The sequence below is a fragment of the Amblyomma mixtum genome, chromosome 3, assembly GCF_055824585.1.
Source record: "Amblyomma mixtum isolate Tamu chromosome 3, ASM5582458v1, whole genome shotgun sequence".
Lineage (NCBI taxonomy): Eukaryota > Metazoa > Arthropoda > Arachnida > Ixodida > Ixodidae > Amblyomma > Amblyomma mixtum.
The window spans coordinates 327,608,685-327,625,859 of NC_143014.1; the positions used below are offsets into that span (position 1 = coordinate 327,608,685).

The window sequence follows — 17,175 nt, forward strand, 5'->3', positions numbered from 1 at the left end:
CCCGCCACATCCGTCTCCACATACGCCTTTCCCAGAGGCAGTGCGGGGTTCTGCTAAAGTGGTGGTTCTCCAAGCACGTGCTCCCATGCGACCTCCTGAAAAGCAAGGTGGAACCGGACACGAAGGACGGATACGACTCCTTGATTCCACGTACCTCCACTGTGGCATAACTGCCACCATGTGTTTTTCCCGACTTAAAGGGGCCCAGAAACACAATCTTAGTTAACTGTTTTGCCTGTTGATTGCATACAGTGAGTTATAATGGTGCTATTAGTGTCGGTAATACCGCGTACATTCCGTTTTTTAATATTTTAATGTCCTCCCAAAAACAACTTCACGGCTCTAATGGCGTCGCCACACAGTGGCGGGTTTTTAGCAGCGCATATGACATCACCTGGCGCGAGCTTGATGACCGGACAAACAGTAAATATACTGCAAATTGTGTGAATAAATAGAGACACATTTTGTCACCTGTCTGCGTTTTATATTAGATCAACAAAATCAACTTGCTTGTCTTAGATAAAAGCCCTGCAAAGCAAGTAAAATAAAAATACACCACCAGGGGCGCTCTGGCATGGAAACAACGCTGCCAGTCTCAGCAAGAACGAGTTACAGAGAGCAGGCAACCATGGAGTACAAACTTCCGCGACGTGCTCTGGCAGGCTGTTTTGATTGGTTGCACCAGGTGCCGTCATTGGGAGAGCGAAATAGGAGTGGGAAGCCCCGCCGAAATCGAGTTGAGGGCAGCGTTTTGTTTGCTTGTATTTTGAAATTTCTTCACTGAATAACTCCCGTTCCTGTGCATTGATTCCTGTAATTCTTTTTAAGTCAGCATCTGTGTGACATAAAGAACCCACCTGAAGTATAGCCGGTATTCCCCCAGGCAGTGTTTCGCAGCCCCTTTAAGGAGTTCAGCAGTATTGACCCTGCGACCATGTGTGTACATCCGCCAGGGTTACATGACTCAACGCCTGCCATTCAACTGCGCCTCACTCTTTTGTCAACTGCGCGGGTGACGCCGCTGCAAGTGTTCGCCTTTGGGCGTCTCCTTGAAACAAGATATGGGATCCCCCTGGCCGGAAAGGACGCTTCCGGGAGACTTTATCCAAGTGACTCAGCCGAGGAAGACGATGGAGCGGGGAACGCCATTAAGGAGTACCAGATTTCGACAAGGTGACAAAGCCAGCCAATGAGCGATGTTAGCTCCACTCAAAGGCGGCGCTCAGGGCGAAGTCCCTGCGATTGGTCGAAAAAGGCGGGAAGGCCATGGGAGGGACTATTTAAAGCGCTCGACACGTTCATCGAGCAGCGATTCCCTCAGCGATTCCCTGAGACTCTTCTCAGATTTTACCCTGTTTGTCATTGCTTGTAACTAATGTTGTAAATATATAAATATTGTTTTCCTTTGCTTCTTCTACTCCCTGTCTCCGGCCCACGTTCCTTCCTCCGTCGGCACAGCGGCGGTGCTCCTGGACCTGATGCCTGGTGGAACATGCTACTAGCTCGGCAAAACATATCATGAGTTAGCACTAATGGGTCAAGCTAGAAAGTGATAAGACAATTGCCACTTAGCATATGTAGGCTAACATGCCAGCATAACTACTATTTCATGGTCAGCTACGAAACTGCAGTTCACCGGACGAGTGCACATTAATGCATCCAAAGCAGCTGAACAAGGCATAAAGATACGTCTTTCTGCTCCTTCAAAAAAATCAGCTCTTGCACTAGCTGTCATTGCATCATCCGCAGTTTTTCCTAATGATGACCCACCAGCCCAACTAACTGCCTGTCTAAATATGTATCACAAATCATAATGCAGAATCGACCATTGCACAGCACCTGTAATAGCATTTATTATTTTATTATAATATACAGGGTGTTTAACCAAAGATTTTTGCACAATTTTTAAGAATAGGCTTTTTGAGTTAGAAGAGCTCTTTTTCGGCAAAGTATTGTCAGCGGTGTAGTACATCAGAATACAGGTAAGATGTGCTAACTTGCTGAGTGGTTAACTAGTATTGAATAGTCAACTTTGTAACTATTATCGTTAGACTCCTTAATTTTGAGGGAGAGGCGTGTAGCCCACAGTAATTAATATCCAGATCAGTTTTTAGTATTTCGATATTGCGGTTACCCTTGGCACTGTGGCCCAACAAACTTTGGCTACATCACACCAAAATACATGCGCTTTCGAGATGCTTGCAAGCAAAGCAACCTCTCCAGTGCTTGTAACTCGTAGAAATAGCCAAAATTTGTGGGGCTATAGTGCCGTGGGTAACCGTATTTTCAAAATACTAAAACCTCGCACAGATATTAGTTGCAATGGGCTACACATGTCTGAATGATTACAGGTCCTAACAGCCATAGTTAAAAAGTTAACTAATCATTACTAGTTAACCAGCATGCTAGCTAGCATGTCTTAGCTGTATTCTGATGTAGTTCACCGCCGACAATACTATGCTGAAGAAAGCGCTCTTCTTACTGAAAAAGCACATTTTTTAATATTATATGTAAAGTCTTAGGTGAAACACCCTGTATACCTATAGGACCCATACTCTGGCATTATAAAGTGGTTACAGTTCCGGAAACTGTCCAACCTGGACCAAATGACAGCAATAGCATTCAGAGACATGTAGTTAGGTCAGTTCGTACATGACTGCACTTTATACAACCATCAGAAAGAGCACAGCACAAAGTGGAACACAAGACAATGCTGGGCTTTTTGCTTAATGTATTTTCAAAATGGTCACATAAATATGACCTTCAGCAACAGTTCTGCACATGCACAAATTTCATATGAGCTGCATAATCATAAACAGAAGACATCCACCAGTTTGTTAAAACAGCTGCTTATCTATTGGTGCTACATTTTAGGAGTTTAGACTTTTTTCAGAAAGCTCGCTGATGTATCCACTCATGCATACATCTGCTTTCATGTTATGACATCCAATGTCCCCGTGTGTTCTATTCTTAGGTGCTACATTCCTTCCACTAGATTAATCGTATGTGATTACTAGCATCAAGTCACAGGGCAGCTAAAAACATCCTATAATGCATGCAAAAATCGGCTACCATGATGTGCACAAAATGCAAAAAGTCATCAATGTCTTTGAAAACAGTCACAGTAGAAAGCGGAAAGACTTTTTCTCAGAGAATATCACGCAATTAACATCAGATCTTTGCCACCATTCTTCAAGAAATTCAAATTAAAACCACCTAGCGGATATCTATCACCACTTAGTAGTGAAAGCACCTAGAACAGAAAAAGAATAGCTTAAATATAAAGACTGCAACCATAAGTTCAGTTATTACCCCGTCAAAAGTGAAAATTCAGACTGTGGTTTCACTGCGTACCCCTTTAACAAGCAAAGTCATCAATCCCATTATGGTTAACTTTAAAAATGATAAATCTATGTTCGCCGCCGCGGTGGCTCAGCGGCTATGGTGCTCGGCTGCTGACCCAAAAGACGCGGGTTCGATCCCGGCCGCGGCGGCTAGAATTTCTTTGGAGGAGAAATTCTAGAGGCCTGTGTACTGTGCGATGTCAGTGCATGTTAAAGAACCCCAGGTGGTCGAAATCCCCGGAGCCCTCCACTACGGCGTCTCTCATAGCCTTAGTCGCTTTGGGACGTTAAACCCCATAAACAAAAAAAAAACAAACAAAACAAATCCATGTTCTGAAATGCATGATGCACAGCCTTGGAATTGCCCTTTTAAAATACCTTGCATTCTGCGCATGGCATGGGACTCGGCAGGAGTTGCTTCTGTGACGCCCTCATAGTTCGCCTTGGCTGACATGGTCTCTGAAATTTTCAAAGGTAGGAAACAACAAAGGTGACGTATACAAAACATTAGGCATGCTAAAAGAGAATGAGGTAAAGAATCCTTATGAGTGCATGCCACATGTGCAGCCTGCCTTAGAGTGCATCTTAAACGGCATAATTCAAGGGGAGTTACAATACCAATTACAACTGCATCCAATTTCTGTTCTTGACACAAATTACTTTTCTGCGGTCAGCAGTATCTTGTTCAGCAGAAAAATATGCAAAAATAAAACATCTCTACCCGCAAGGGCACCTTGAGTCTCAATGTGATGGTGCTTGGCGCCACCACGGGCCCTTAGCTCCCATACCGATGCTGTCATCCACACCATAGTGAAAGTCAGGATCATGGTCAAACCCCGGCTGTTGGGCTCCCTGTCTGTCTACCAGCTGGCAGGCTCTGGGACCTTCCTGTGCATAAGATGGTGAAACACAGTTGACCTACTAGTTGACACAGTTGACCTACATATCACATGGATAAACGTACACCAAATAAACCTAATCGATACTTGGAAAGGTCCCGCACTGAAGTACCTCTCGATAAGACTTGCACTGACTTTGAACACTTTCTACACTTCCTTATTGTAGACTCCCTGAATGACACCTGTCTAGTAGCCTCAATGTCTGTCTTCCTGATTGCAAAGACTCTCTAAAAATTCACCGGGAAAAACTACAAAGCCAAAAATCTCTCTGGTGACCTAAGAGTTGAAGCTTCAAAGAAAGAGCACCCTGAGGCCCTCCTAAAACAGCAGGAGTTTGCCGACCTACACGTGACCAAAACGTCACACCGTAGCCTAAACATCATCCAAGGTGTGATATCTGAGCGGGACCTCATCCGCAAAACCGAGTCTGACCTCTTCGAAGGCTTCCTGGCCAAGGTGTCGTTGCCCTTCGCTGCATCACAATAAGGTAGAACGGTGAAGAGCGACAGCCAAAATTGTCCTCATATTTAACCTGACACGACTTCCAGAATCGATGAACATAGAATTCATTTATTGTAAAGTTAGACCGCATGTCCCAAACCCATGCAGATGTTTGAAGTGCCAAAAGTATGAGTACAGCTCAAATAGCTGTTGTGGGAAGCTCATTTGTGCAAAGCACGGTGCACATGAGCACCCCACCGAAAACTGCACTGCTACCCATACAGAATGTCCCAACTGTCACTGGCCACATGCTGCCCATTCAAGAATGAGAAGCAAATCAGTCAACTTAAGGTAACTGACAACATCACTTTTGCTGTAACCCGAAAGAAGCTTTCGCTTCTCTCCTTAAGATCCTATGCTCACGCAGCACACTGGGGGGCCGGGCGGTGTCTAGTTTTGGCAGGTACGCAGTACAGTTTTGCTGATGCGCACCTATCTTGGTCCCCCACCAAGCAGCCATTAGCTGCACCAATCTTCAACATCCCAGAGGTCAACTTCTTTCAGACCTCTGGGACAATAAAGACTACCGACGGGACTGTCCCGGTTGGTCAAATGTTTAGGGGAAACCGCCAAGGTGGAGTAGATTTATAATAAGGGAGTAATTACTCATTCACATCCACCCAAGCCAGTGGCGGTCCCAGAGACTGGTTTTAGGGGTGGGGGGGGGGGGGGGGGGACGGACTTTCTTATACCAAAAAATAAAAAGTAGAAAATAACAAAAATAAGTAAATAAATAAAGAAATAACAAAAAATAGAAACGATTATTCTATTCACATTTTATTTGTACAATTTTTGTGTGCTTTGTTGTTGAAAAATAAATGGCAAATGATATAGATATACCACAAGTCATGCTTTGAATGTTAAGTCACGTGAGCAATATTCATTTTGATACCGGGGGAATAGAGGTCGATGGCTGAGATATCCCGCCACGGCGAGTCCAGGAAGGTCAAAGCACCTGCCCGGACATTTCATGAGCTATGCTAGCGGCCTTTATTACTCAGTTCTGGGAAGGGCTTTGTTCCGCCCTTGGTACCCTCCGACCAGGCGGCTGGTCAGGGCTCCTTGTCAAGCCAAAAAGGGATGATCCCCTCGCTGACGTCGCCGTGTCCCATGATGGGGTAACGCCATGAATGGGTGGCTCCTTGCCACCCCGACGAGGTTGCTGGCCACCCCAACCACAGCTGAATGGCACCGCCGCAGCTGTGGTCGCCGCGCCAGAGCCAAGGCAAAACAACGGTGGGGGCACGGCAGGACCATGATACCTCGACAATTACTACGAATTGTATAAATACCAACCTGTAGAATGTAGAATTGTGTGAAATAAGACAGCCACTAACACAGTTAATGTACAAAGCAGGGGACTACTTGACTCATCACAGACAAAAAAGCTTTCCATTTCTACGTCAAAATCAAATCTTGCCCTATGAGAGCCCGAAAACGGACGTTTGGGAAGGTTTGCAAAGGCTTTTGGGGGAAGGGGGTGACCCCCCTCCACCCCCCCCCCTTTTGGACCACCACTGACCCGAGCGCAGCCATACGGCTACAAAGGAAAGCAATGCAGCTTTCTCAGAAACTTCGTAGTTAAAGAAAAATTCATCCTGGTCCAGGGTTCGAATTCGGGACAACCGCTTCACCAGAGCAGTCGTTCTACCAATTGAGCTAACCGGGACGGCAAACTTATAGTAGGGCGAGAGCAAATTGATCAATAACTTAAAGTGGGAACTGTGTTGGTCAAATGTTCAGGGGTAACCCCGTCCCTCTGTCTGTCCCTCGTGACAGATCCCCTATCACCTCTGGGTCCTCTCTGGAGGCAATGGATGCGTGCGACTTCAAACTCCTTAGCATTAGAGACATTGAGAGAGTTACCCAAAGAGAGGCAGAGTCTTCTGGACTGCCTCAAGCCGGAAAAACACATTCCAGTCAAGCCACCTCCCAAAGGTGGTGATGTCTAAATAACCCGCTTTTCTCTTCCCCACAAACAACCTTGACTGCAGAGAGCATCATTCAGTAGAACTGCCGAGGGCTAGTTAAGAACCTGGGTGACATATACAAAACACTTGCACATTCCCAACCGAACATACTTTGCCTAGAGGAAACACAATTATACCCAACGTGTACAAGCTTTCTAAAAAAATATGTAGTATACTGGAAGGAGAGGCAAGGCACTGCCCACTCCTAGGGTGGCGTTGCTTTTGTCGCTCAGAATTCAGTTGCCTCTAAATGTCTTCCACTGGCTACCAATGTAGAGGTGGTGGCAATACGAGCTCTAACTTTTGGTAGAATAATAACCGTATGGTCCCTTTATATTCCGCCAGATCATCGCCTGTCCGTTGGCCAACTTGAAAAACTTATTCACCAGCTTCCAAAGCTGTTCCTGTTGATTGGAAATTTTAATGCACACCACCCATCAGGGGGAGGTACTAGAACCGACTCTCGAGGTGCACTAATTGAAAAATTTTTATTGTTGTGTGGCTCATGCATATTCAGTAGAAAAGAACCAACATATTTTAATACCACACACAACTCATACACAGCGACAGACCTTGCTATTGGCTCTCCATTGCTCTTCGCAGCTACTGACTGCACTGTTATTGATAACCTCTATGGAAGTGACCACTTTCCCATTTTTTTAAAATGCCCAGAAAATATAGATCCGATGGAGGTGAAATTCTAGAGGCCCATGTACTGTGCGATGTCATTGCACGTTAAAGAACCCTAGGTGGTCGAAATTTCCGGAGCCCTTCACTACGATGTTCCTCTAACCTGAGTCACTTTGGGACATTAAACCCCCATAAACCAAACCATTCCGAAGGTAAATAACCCTACGAAGTTTAAAGAACAGATTGCTAACTGACAGTTGTTCCGGGAACTCTCAGAATTTCCCTGTTCATCAATTACAGACCTAGGTATAGACGAATCTCAATGCTTGATCACATTGAATATTAGACGCTGCACAGAAATCTATCCCACAGACATCAGGTAAAATACAAAACAAACGAAAACCATGGTGAAATGCAGAGTGCAAGGTCAGAACCAAACTAACGCATGGTCACCGTTACGCTACGGTTAACAACTTAAACTTTAAGTGAGCTGAAGCAAATGGCAGGCGTGCTCGAAGTATATCCAAACGGGAAAGCTGGCAGTCATTTCTCTCCTCTGTAAATTCTTACATAGACACTTATAAAGTATACAGTAGACTAAAATACTTAAAGGGCATACTCCGCATCCAAATCCCATTGTTAACACTGCTGGCGATGCATTGGACCACCAAGCAGATGCACTAGGAAAACACTTCGAATAGACTTTTAGCTCAGCGTATTAACAGATTTCTGGAGAGACAAGCTAGCTGAGGCGCGGAACCCTATTGTAAAAAAAAGGCCACCTATAGGAGGATACAATAGCTCATTTACTTTACAAGAGCTGAAGGTTGTCTTAGGCCCATGTGGCGACTCAACAGCAGCTGACCCTGACAGGATCACATATAAAATGCTCAAGCATCTGCATGAAGAGACCCTTGAAACTATCCTGCGCCTGTTTAATAAGATGTAGGTGGCATGAGGTATGCCTTAACGAGGTTTTACTGCACGTGTGAGTACTAAGGTTGCTGAATTTGATGCGTCTCAATGTGAAATCTGAACCAATTCATATACATCCTGCAATGAGGGCCATGAGCCAAGTATAAAATTGAAGTTCTGATCTGCTATGCAATGCATTTAGAACAGGTGCTTCCCTTGATGGTCTCACAGATAGAACTGACAACAATGGCAACACAGACAATGAAGTTTGCCTTCGAACTGTAGCTCTCCACCATTGGTGGCATGTTTGCCGCTGCTTTAGTATCGTTTTCCACAGTGGCCCACTCACAACTCACCTCAATTCTGACCACGGTGCCAATCCTGCAAACACTTTTTACACAGTACCCTATGGATGGATCTCATGGCCATGCCACTGCTCTAATTACATCACACCACTTTCTCTCAGTCCCATGGCGACATTCCTAGCAAAGGTGGGGGAAGGAGGAAGTTGGAGCACCACGAAAGCCAACTGTACAACAAGGACGTAGTGCGGTAGCCTCGCTGAAAGCTCTTGCCCAGAGCTCAAACAGCTCAGGTATTTCTGCTTGAGCTTACAACTTTGACATACCCGAGTTGAGAGCTCACCAACCGCACACATCACAACATATTTTTATTACACATGCCAAATATACCACATCTTTTTAAGATATGGCGAGGTGATGTTAAGCCATACATGCTTTAACCAACCCGAAATTCTTACCACTCAGTCCAGTAGAGGAACTCGGTTCTCTCCGGCAATACCTCCAGCCCATTACTAATCACACCTATGGCAAATTATCATTTTGACCTCTCAGATTCTCTCACCAAAAGGCAAGAGGGGAATTGGTTAACTGTGTGGTTCTTGAGACCAACAGCCATTAAGCAATAGCTACAAGTTCTGGGCAAACACTCCCAAAGGGGCCACGGAAAATTTTCCGTCAAAGCTGCAAATTGTACAGCTTGAAGGGGCACTATTTTTTATTTATTGATTTATTTGTACCTGAAAGGCCCACAAGGAGGGGGGCATAACATAAGGGGGGGCTGACATATCTATTAAAAGCTCCTGTCACAGAATTTTTCAGAAGAAGCAAACTGAAGAGCTAAATTCTCCATCTACATTCCTAAGGCTTTTTTTCCTCTCATAATTTCTACTGCACTGGAAGCCCTACGTTGGTGCTTGAACCTGAATGCCACACACCCATATACGTGCAGCACACATTTTTCATCAGCATCACAGCACCACGTAAGATTATGTCAATGCCTCATTTGGGTGCAAGAGGTGCAAGCACACAGAACGGTAGGAACAAAGCACAAACACTAATGCTGTGTGAGTCATTCCTGTGCTCTATCTTTTGGGCTGCTTGTTTCAATATGAACCTCCCTCTGCCTTGCCTCAAAAGGTGAAACTACAACAAATATCTACTTTTAACTTGTGACAACAAAATGACATAGAAGGAACAACACAAACAATGCCTCGTCCTTGTCTTTTCATGTATTCTTCAATTATGGGAACTACTCCCTCCTTCAGCTATGGCCTCTCGCCACTGCTTGTCTCTAGGGGAACAAACGTTCCTGGTTCACAGCAGAAGGTGCAATTGCAAAATTATAATTTGCTAGATCCATGACAGCCTGGTTGCTTTGTTCACTTGGGGTCTGCAGGAGAAAGCTGAAAGTGAACGCTTCCATGCTTTCATTTTGTTTTTTCTTTCTATGTGGTGGCTAGGGTGAAAAACCACCCGATGCAAAGCAAATAGGCACATAATCATCACCACAATGACCTGTCGCACAGTGCCTTGTGAGCTTTATGCACCTCACAAGCTTCCAAACAGTCAAAGGACATCAAGCATCTTGTCCAGAATGTTCACCTTACAGCCTCTTTGCAGTATCAGCTATAAAAACGCCTTAAGCTTAGAGGCCTTAAAAGGAAGCTTACCTTTCCAGTTTCCTCATGTGCTTCAAGCTAGTTGGGTACCTGGGTCCAAGCACCTTCCCCATGCTTAGAGGAGGTGGCACAGCACTTGTTTTAAAATTCACAGAAGGTGGAGAGCTCACCTTGTGGCGCAAGCCTTTGCTGCTTCCGCATTTTATTGTCCCATTTTTTAGCCTCTGCACCAGCAAGCGAACGCTGGGCTCGAAGCAGGAATCGGCAAGGTCCGTGCATAAGAGAAAACTGCCTGTCGGATTTTCAAGTGCTGTTTTGTGAAATAAAAGTAAATTCAAAAGAAGAACATGTTTACGTGCTGCAGACACCAAAGCATAGTGCACCTGCTTTAGAAAGCAGCTCCGTTAGAAAGCGCAGCAGACACTGCCCTTTTAACTGAAGAAAAAATGCCTTCTAGTGGTTACCAACATTAAACTATAATTTTAAACACCTTATAAGCAGACTATTAATCTTTATTTTAATTTTTATTCCTGACTTCAAAAGAAAAGGCAGGCGTAAAATAAAAAAGGGCAATGGTGGCATCACCATTACCCAAAATTACCCAAAGCTGATAGTGAAAGAACAAATATGTTTGTTTTTTCTTGGTTTATGGGGTTTAACGTCCCAAAGCGACTCGGGCTATGAGGGGCGCCGTAGTGAAGTTCTCTGGAAATTTTGACCACCTGGGGTTCTTTAACGTGCACTGACAACAAATATGACCGGCGTTCTTTGTGGCTGTGTGCTTGTGCACCCAATTTGCAGGTTTTTTTTTCCATTGTCAAGCATTGTTTACAGAAGGCGTGGCTCTTCAGGTCGACGAATGGGTATCTCGCGATCTCTAGGTGACATCTATATATATATATATATATATATATATATATATATATATATATATATATATATATATTAGTAGCATGTGTTTGGTTTTACATTTTTTAATTACTATAATATCAGTACAGAACCCAATACAAACATGCTAATGAGGCATCAAAAATCGCACGGAATGAAAAGGTGGTTTTATGGTGCTCCATTGTAATGAAACAAGTGTGCGTGCAGGCGTGTCTGCGTATGAGGTGGCATATTGTGTCGTGCAGCGTAACCTAGAAAATGATTGGTAATTGATAACAGCGATTTCTGATTGGTAATGAGTAATGTGATAGGTAATAGTGATAGTAATTGATGAATGACCATGGTTAGTAATGTGATTGTGAATTGGTAATTAGTGAGAAATGATAAAGAAAAGGAATACAAAGAGAAAAAAGGGAGGAGAAGGCACATTCGCATGTACTCTTAAGGCAAAGCTTAAGCATCCTGCTGATTTTTTCTGTGGTTTTTAAACGAACACCGAGGACAACGGCATCAAATTTTTTTGTTAGTAAAATCCGATAGTTCGGCATTTTGTGGCTTTGTTGCCCCTTGCCCGGCAGCAAAAAGTGCATTTATTGCTGAAAGATTTGGATTCACAGTTCGAAAACTTTTTCCCACCACAACGATTCAAACTTGAGACTCTCTGATAACAATATAGGACAAAAATGACGTAAAGTGGTGGAAACGGAAATGAGGACTCCGTGAGTGCTGGCAGCGAACGCTGCACTCCTGCTGAAATGAAAACTACTGCTGGCCGGACGTTCAAGGCCTCTATCAGCCATCATCGCTTCTTTTCCATTTGCACTGTTACGACGGATCCCTCCCTATTCCGGCAATGAAGTTCTCGCAATCAACTGCAGCCTGCATTCAGTGAGCTCAGCCCTACACAACGTGCAATGCTTTTAAGGGCTAAGGTGGCAGGTCTGGCAAAAATGTCCTAAAGCTAAGGTGTCAGCAGTGTCACTTTAACTGCCGAGCCACCGTCACCACTCATGTGTAGCGACCGGTACGCGCGGGCATATTTAAATTCTGGAATAATAATCCGTGTAGGGCTGTTGCACGAACTTCGTCCGAGGAGCACTTAGAGAGGCACTTGGAGGTCCCCTGCTGCTCCGCCCTCGTAGGTAGAGGCGCATAACGAAACCATTTGGGCATGCAGAACGAATGGCTCTGAAGCACCCCAAAACATACCGAAACTCAGCTGGCCACTTGTTGTGCCACCAATTGCAGGTCTTCTTTGGCTTCCGGCATTCAGGCTGTCTTTTTTCCATCTTTCTCGTGCAATAAAAGTGCTCTAGTGGTTACAACACAAAACTTCTATACTTCATTATCAATCAAACACTTAACCTTCATGCACCTTTGTCAGTCTCAGAGATCCTGTGGCCTCTTTTCTCCTATTTTGTCATCACGCTTGTACCTGCGATGTTAGCCTGTTGTGGCAATACCTGTATTTTAGTTCTTGCTCTTTTCACCTTACAAGAGTTTTGTTTTCAGAAAGAGTGGAGTTTTTGTGTTTAGGAACTGTATTCTATCAATACAAGCCAACTTCAGTTTCTCCTCAGTGTCCCTTTACGTTTTGCAATGAACCAACCATCCCTCGCTGATGTTTTAATTCAAATGTGATTTGTTTTCCACTTGCCGCAAGGTACCATAGACAGTGGATTCTACTTCACTTTACTGGGCTGACTCACTTGCAAGTTGAGCGCTGCCTCCAGTTCATTCTGTCAGTGCTTAGGTTGAAGTGCTGGGTTCTAAATTTAATACCCTATGAGATTTTTAACAGCCCTGTCTTCCAAACTGTTCACTACTGCACCAGCACTAAGCGTTCGCTATTTCCGTAATGAGTACATACGTAAGGACCTTGTCAGGAAGCATTTTGCATTGCCTGTGCTGGCTAGCGGTGGTGCTTTTCCAGTGTGGTAAAATTGGAAAGTTTTCACTGGAGACATTCTGTCTGGTTCATGGAGGCGACATGAAGAATGAGGTTTCATTTAAACTTTGTGCAAATATTGCTTGAGGCAGTTACTGAACCTTTGACCATTTGTTAGTTAATATGACATATTGATTTTGTAGCATGGGCTGTTTTTCTTCTTTTAAAAAGAGTTTTCCAAATTCCTACAAAGTTTGATGAAGTTTTTTAGCTATTCAGCAGGAGCAATTCATACAGCTTGCTAAATGGAGCCTTCGTATACATATAAACAAAAAAAACAACAGTAATTTAGTTTGTTTTGTCACGTTTTTCAGGAAATGCCTAATCACTTGTGGGCAGGTATTTCAGTGCACATAAGGAACCCCACATTAGCCTCCCACTCTGGCTCGCCTCATAGCTTTCAGTGTTGCTTTGTCTTGCAAAGTTCACAGAATGTCAAAGGAAAGCACTTGTGGGCTGATTGGCTATATAGTCACTCAATGAAGGCTCTATCCAGTTGGCTGTAAGAGGTGAAATATGGGTATGTACAGAGTCTGTACCAGGCAACTGGCACGGGTGCTGCTTTGGAGGAGGTTGTACGGGCATTGTTGGGTGGTGAGACGCAAGATTTGCCCAGATGCTCTGCGAGAAGATGAGTGGCAGAATGGTCGGGGCGAGCATGTGAAACTGGTCGCTGGCCTTTGTGTACTCGCACATTCACTGGTCTCAAGAAATGGTGAGAAAAGATGCTGTTTTTATGTGATTTCAGTGGCCAGGAGATGCCACTCCTACACTTCTAACCTTATGTCACATCTCTGCTTTTCAGCCACCAATCCTCGAATCGCTTTTTCCTAACTTCCACTGAAGATTTATTTACATGACCATATTGTTATCTTTAAACCCTAGGGCCTCCGGAAGAGTGACTGTGCCTGCATCGACATGTGGATGGATACCATCACATTTGAGTATGAGGTGTTCAATTGTTTCCACAGATCTACCACACACTGCACATGTGTCATCTTCGTTAAATTTCTTTTTGTAGCTGCGCGTTCTAAGACACCCTGACCTAGCTTCAAAAAGTAGGGCACTGCCTCTTGAGTTATCATAGAAAAAGCCTTTCCTCACCTGCCTTTTCCAGTACCCATATAGTTCTACACTATATTTCTTTTCCATTGAATTAATCCAATTTTTAACTTCCTAGTTTTTTTTTAGAGTTATTGTTTACTCAAAACGTAAATTGTACTTGTCATCGGTGTCCTTTGTAGGTGTTTTAGCGATGAGGTGCTTTTCTTTGTCGTGATTTTGCTTTACTTGTTCCAGATTAGATAACACTGATCCGGTCACAATAGTGATCGAGCGAAGAACAACTCACGAGCCGCATTCAAATGAAGTCCGAAGCTGCTCCTTTAATTTTTCTGAAGGACGTTAAGTTACATTGATTTGTCGCAGCCGATCTTGACTTTTCTTCACATCACAATCCGAGAGGGCTCGCCGGGGAACCGCAGCCCGATCTCAGATGGGCGACCACGTTCCTGTGAAGAACCCTGGCGGAGCACCGGGGACAGGAAATGGCGTGATACCCACAGTCGCGCCCGAAGTGGAGGGGGAGGTCAGCGGCCGCCACCACAGCGTTGCAGCCATTCACACGGTTCCAACACCGCACCTCTCTTTGCAGAAACTCTCCGGCAGGGAATTCCTTCCAGTTGGGGTTGTCATCAGCGCACCTGAGGCCATCGCGAGGACAGAAGTGGCCTCCATCCCGCGCGCACTGTCCGTAGCACGACTGGCATAGTATGTGTGCGCATGGAAGCGACGTGCTAATTCTCTTTACCAGCCCGCAGGCGCTACATATCATTTCTGCCGGAATAGGTCGCACGAAGTGCAGTGGTTTTCCGGTCGAGTTGGGCTGCGAACCCGACCAATATGTAAGCGACGCTTTCAGAACGCATCACGTTAGTCGGTTGGGGCTTCGGCCGCGAGGAGTATCTGTTCTCGCTTCGGCGAGCGCGGCTTCGGCCGCTTCTTTTTGAGCAGCGTCCGCTCCGGCGGACGCAGTTGTTGCTGCGACGCGCGTCTTTTCTTTCCTTTTTCTCTTTCCTGTGATCTTTTAACTCTCCTCTATCTGCACGTGGCAGCGGTGGTGGCTTGGCTCGAGCCAGTAGCAGGCCCGTGCAATTTCCTCTTCATCCTTCTCTCAGTCACAACAACAACAACAACGCATCACGTTGGGCGTCTTCTCAACGCTGAGCTAGCCGAGCTCTCAAACGAACTTGTTCATGGATGGACGAATGGATGGATGGGTAGGTATGAGCGCCCTCTTTGAAACGGGGTGGTGGCAATTGCCACCATGCTCAGCTTTTCTTTCTTTATTTTTGTTCAAGTCAATTCCCATTAAGATTCGCCATCTTCCTTACAAAGAGCTGACAGCAGCGCCACAGAGGCCACAACCGGCGGTGGCATGAACCGAAAGCGCGTTTTCTCTAAGCGGCGGAATGCGCTCTCGCGCCACCTCCCATTTCTAGCCACCATAGTCATGACCGCGGACGATGCGAATGGAAAATCCAAGGCGCTTTTTCGCTTTGCGATTCTGGCGGGGAACCAACGCGAATTCGGACTAAAACACTGCATTGTCTGGCCACCCTGCTACTTTTTGTGCAATTTTTTGCGACAGCTGCATGGGACTAAACATCACTGTTTACAAGCAAAACGTGTGCATGCGTGCGCACGTTTCTTCCTCTATCACAACCAGGCTTCTCTTCCACGTCAGAGGAGGCCTGAGTTCCTCGCAGGCGGGCATACAGTGCCTCGGGCGAGGTGATGGATGCAAACTCCAGCAGACCCGCTTATGTAGGGGCGGTACAGTTACCTGGAGCGTGAGAAGAAGGATAAAGCCTGGATAATGGGCCTAGATGCTAAATAACTTTTTCATGGAAATCCCAAAAAACACAGATATGCCTTTTCTAGTTCAGTGGAACTGTAGAGTTCTTTTGGAAAACTACACAGACATAACTGACATATTAGGATCAATGCTACCTGCAGCTTTGTGTCTGCAGGAAACATATCTAGGTCCACAACATAAGAAGATCCTGAAAAAATACAAAACGATCTGTCAAGACAGAGAGCAAGCTGAGAAGCTTTCAGGAGGCATCCCAATTCCCAGACAACACCAAACGTCCGCAGGACGTCCCAAAAATGTACGCACGTCCCACATCCCTAACGGGACGTCCCAGGGACTTCCTTATGAAGTTCGCACTGGGATTATCCCGGAAACAGTCGCGGCTCGAACGTTTTACGGACATGACGTCCGCATAAAAGCCGCGGTGGGATCATCCCGAAAGCAGTCGCAGATCGGATGTTGTAAGGAAGTGTTTATAATCAGAGGGTCTGAATCGTGCAGGTGGCCATGCAATTCTCATGAGTGCTCGAGTGGCACGCTCCACTGTCCTTTTCCGACGTCTTTGGCTAGCGGGCTTGATACAGCTGTTTGGAACAAGTAAACAATAATCCATGCGATGTATAAGCGCAAGATGTCACAAAGTAATACAAAACCCAGTACTTATTGTTTCAAAGAGCCAAAAAAATCGTTAAAAGCAGGACGAAAATAAGCAATTCCAAAAGGGCCATTAGCTGAATACAGAAACCCTACACTTTAAAACTTCGAAATTAGGGAATGGCGACCTAATTACTCTAACTGAACCTGGCTCAAATAGTCTAATTCCCGTTTTGTTATAGCTGTCAAGGGTGTGCTTACACAATCTTCTCCTCCAAGCTCACAACATAACCACCTTGACGCCAACTGTATTCCCGCCTTCCGACCATAACAGCCACTGACGACGACAGTGACACCACAGCAAAAACAACTGGCCACCTGTTCGTGCTCTTAGAGCAGTGATCATAAAAATTAATAACACACATCCTTTTTTGCAGTTATTTTTTGTTTTATTTAGGATCACAGTTTTATTTTTGTCTAAGGTGCATGTTTCATAAAAAAGGCTCTTTGCTCATTATCTCAATGGCACCACCATCGTCATCGCACTACTGAAACAATGCGAGTTATATTTGCTTAGCTTGTTGGTTTGAGGCGTGTATTAGCCAGTTTTCCGTTTTTTGGACCAAAATTTCAAATAATTATTGACGTTCCTACTGCATGTTGGTTGCGTAACGAGTGTATCTTTTTTTA

General features: G+C 44.9%; 1 pseudogene; it reads right to left on the reverse strand.

Annotated features, from left to right (window-relative positions):
- Positions 1-14,296: 14,296 nt before the first annotated feature.
- LOC149355876 (TNF receptor-associated factor 6-like) lies at positions 14,297-16,294 on the reverse strand (annotated as a pseudogene).
- Positions 16,295-17,175: the final 881 nt, after the last annotated feature.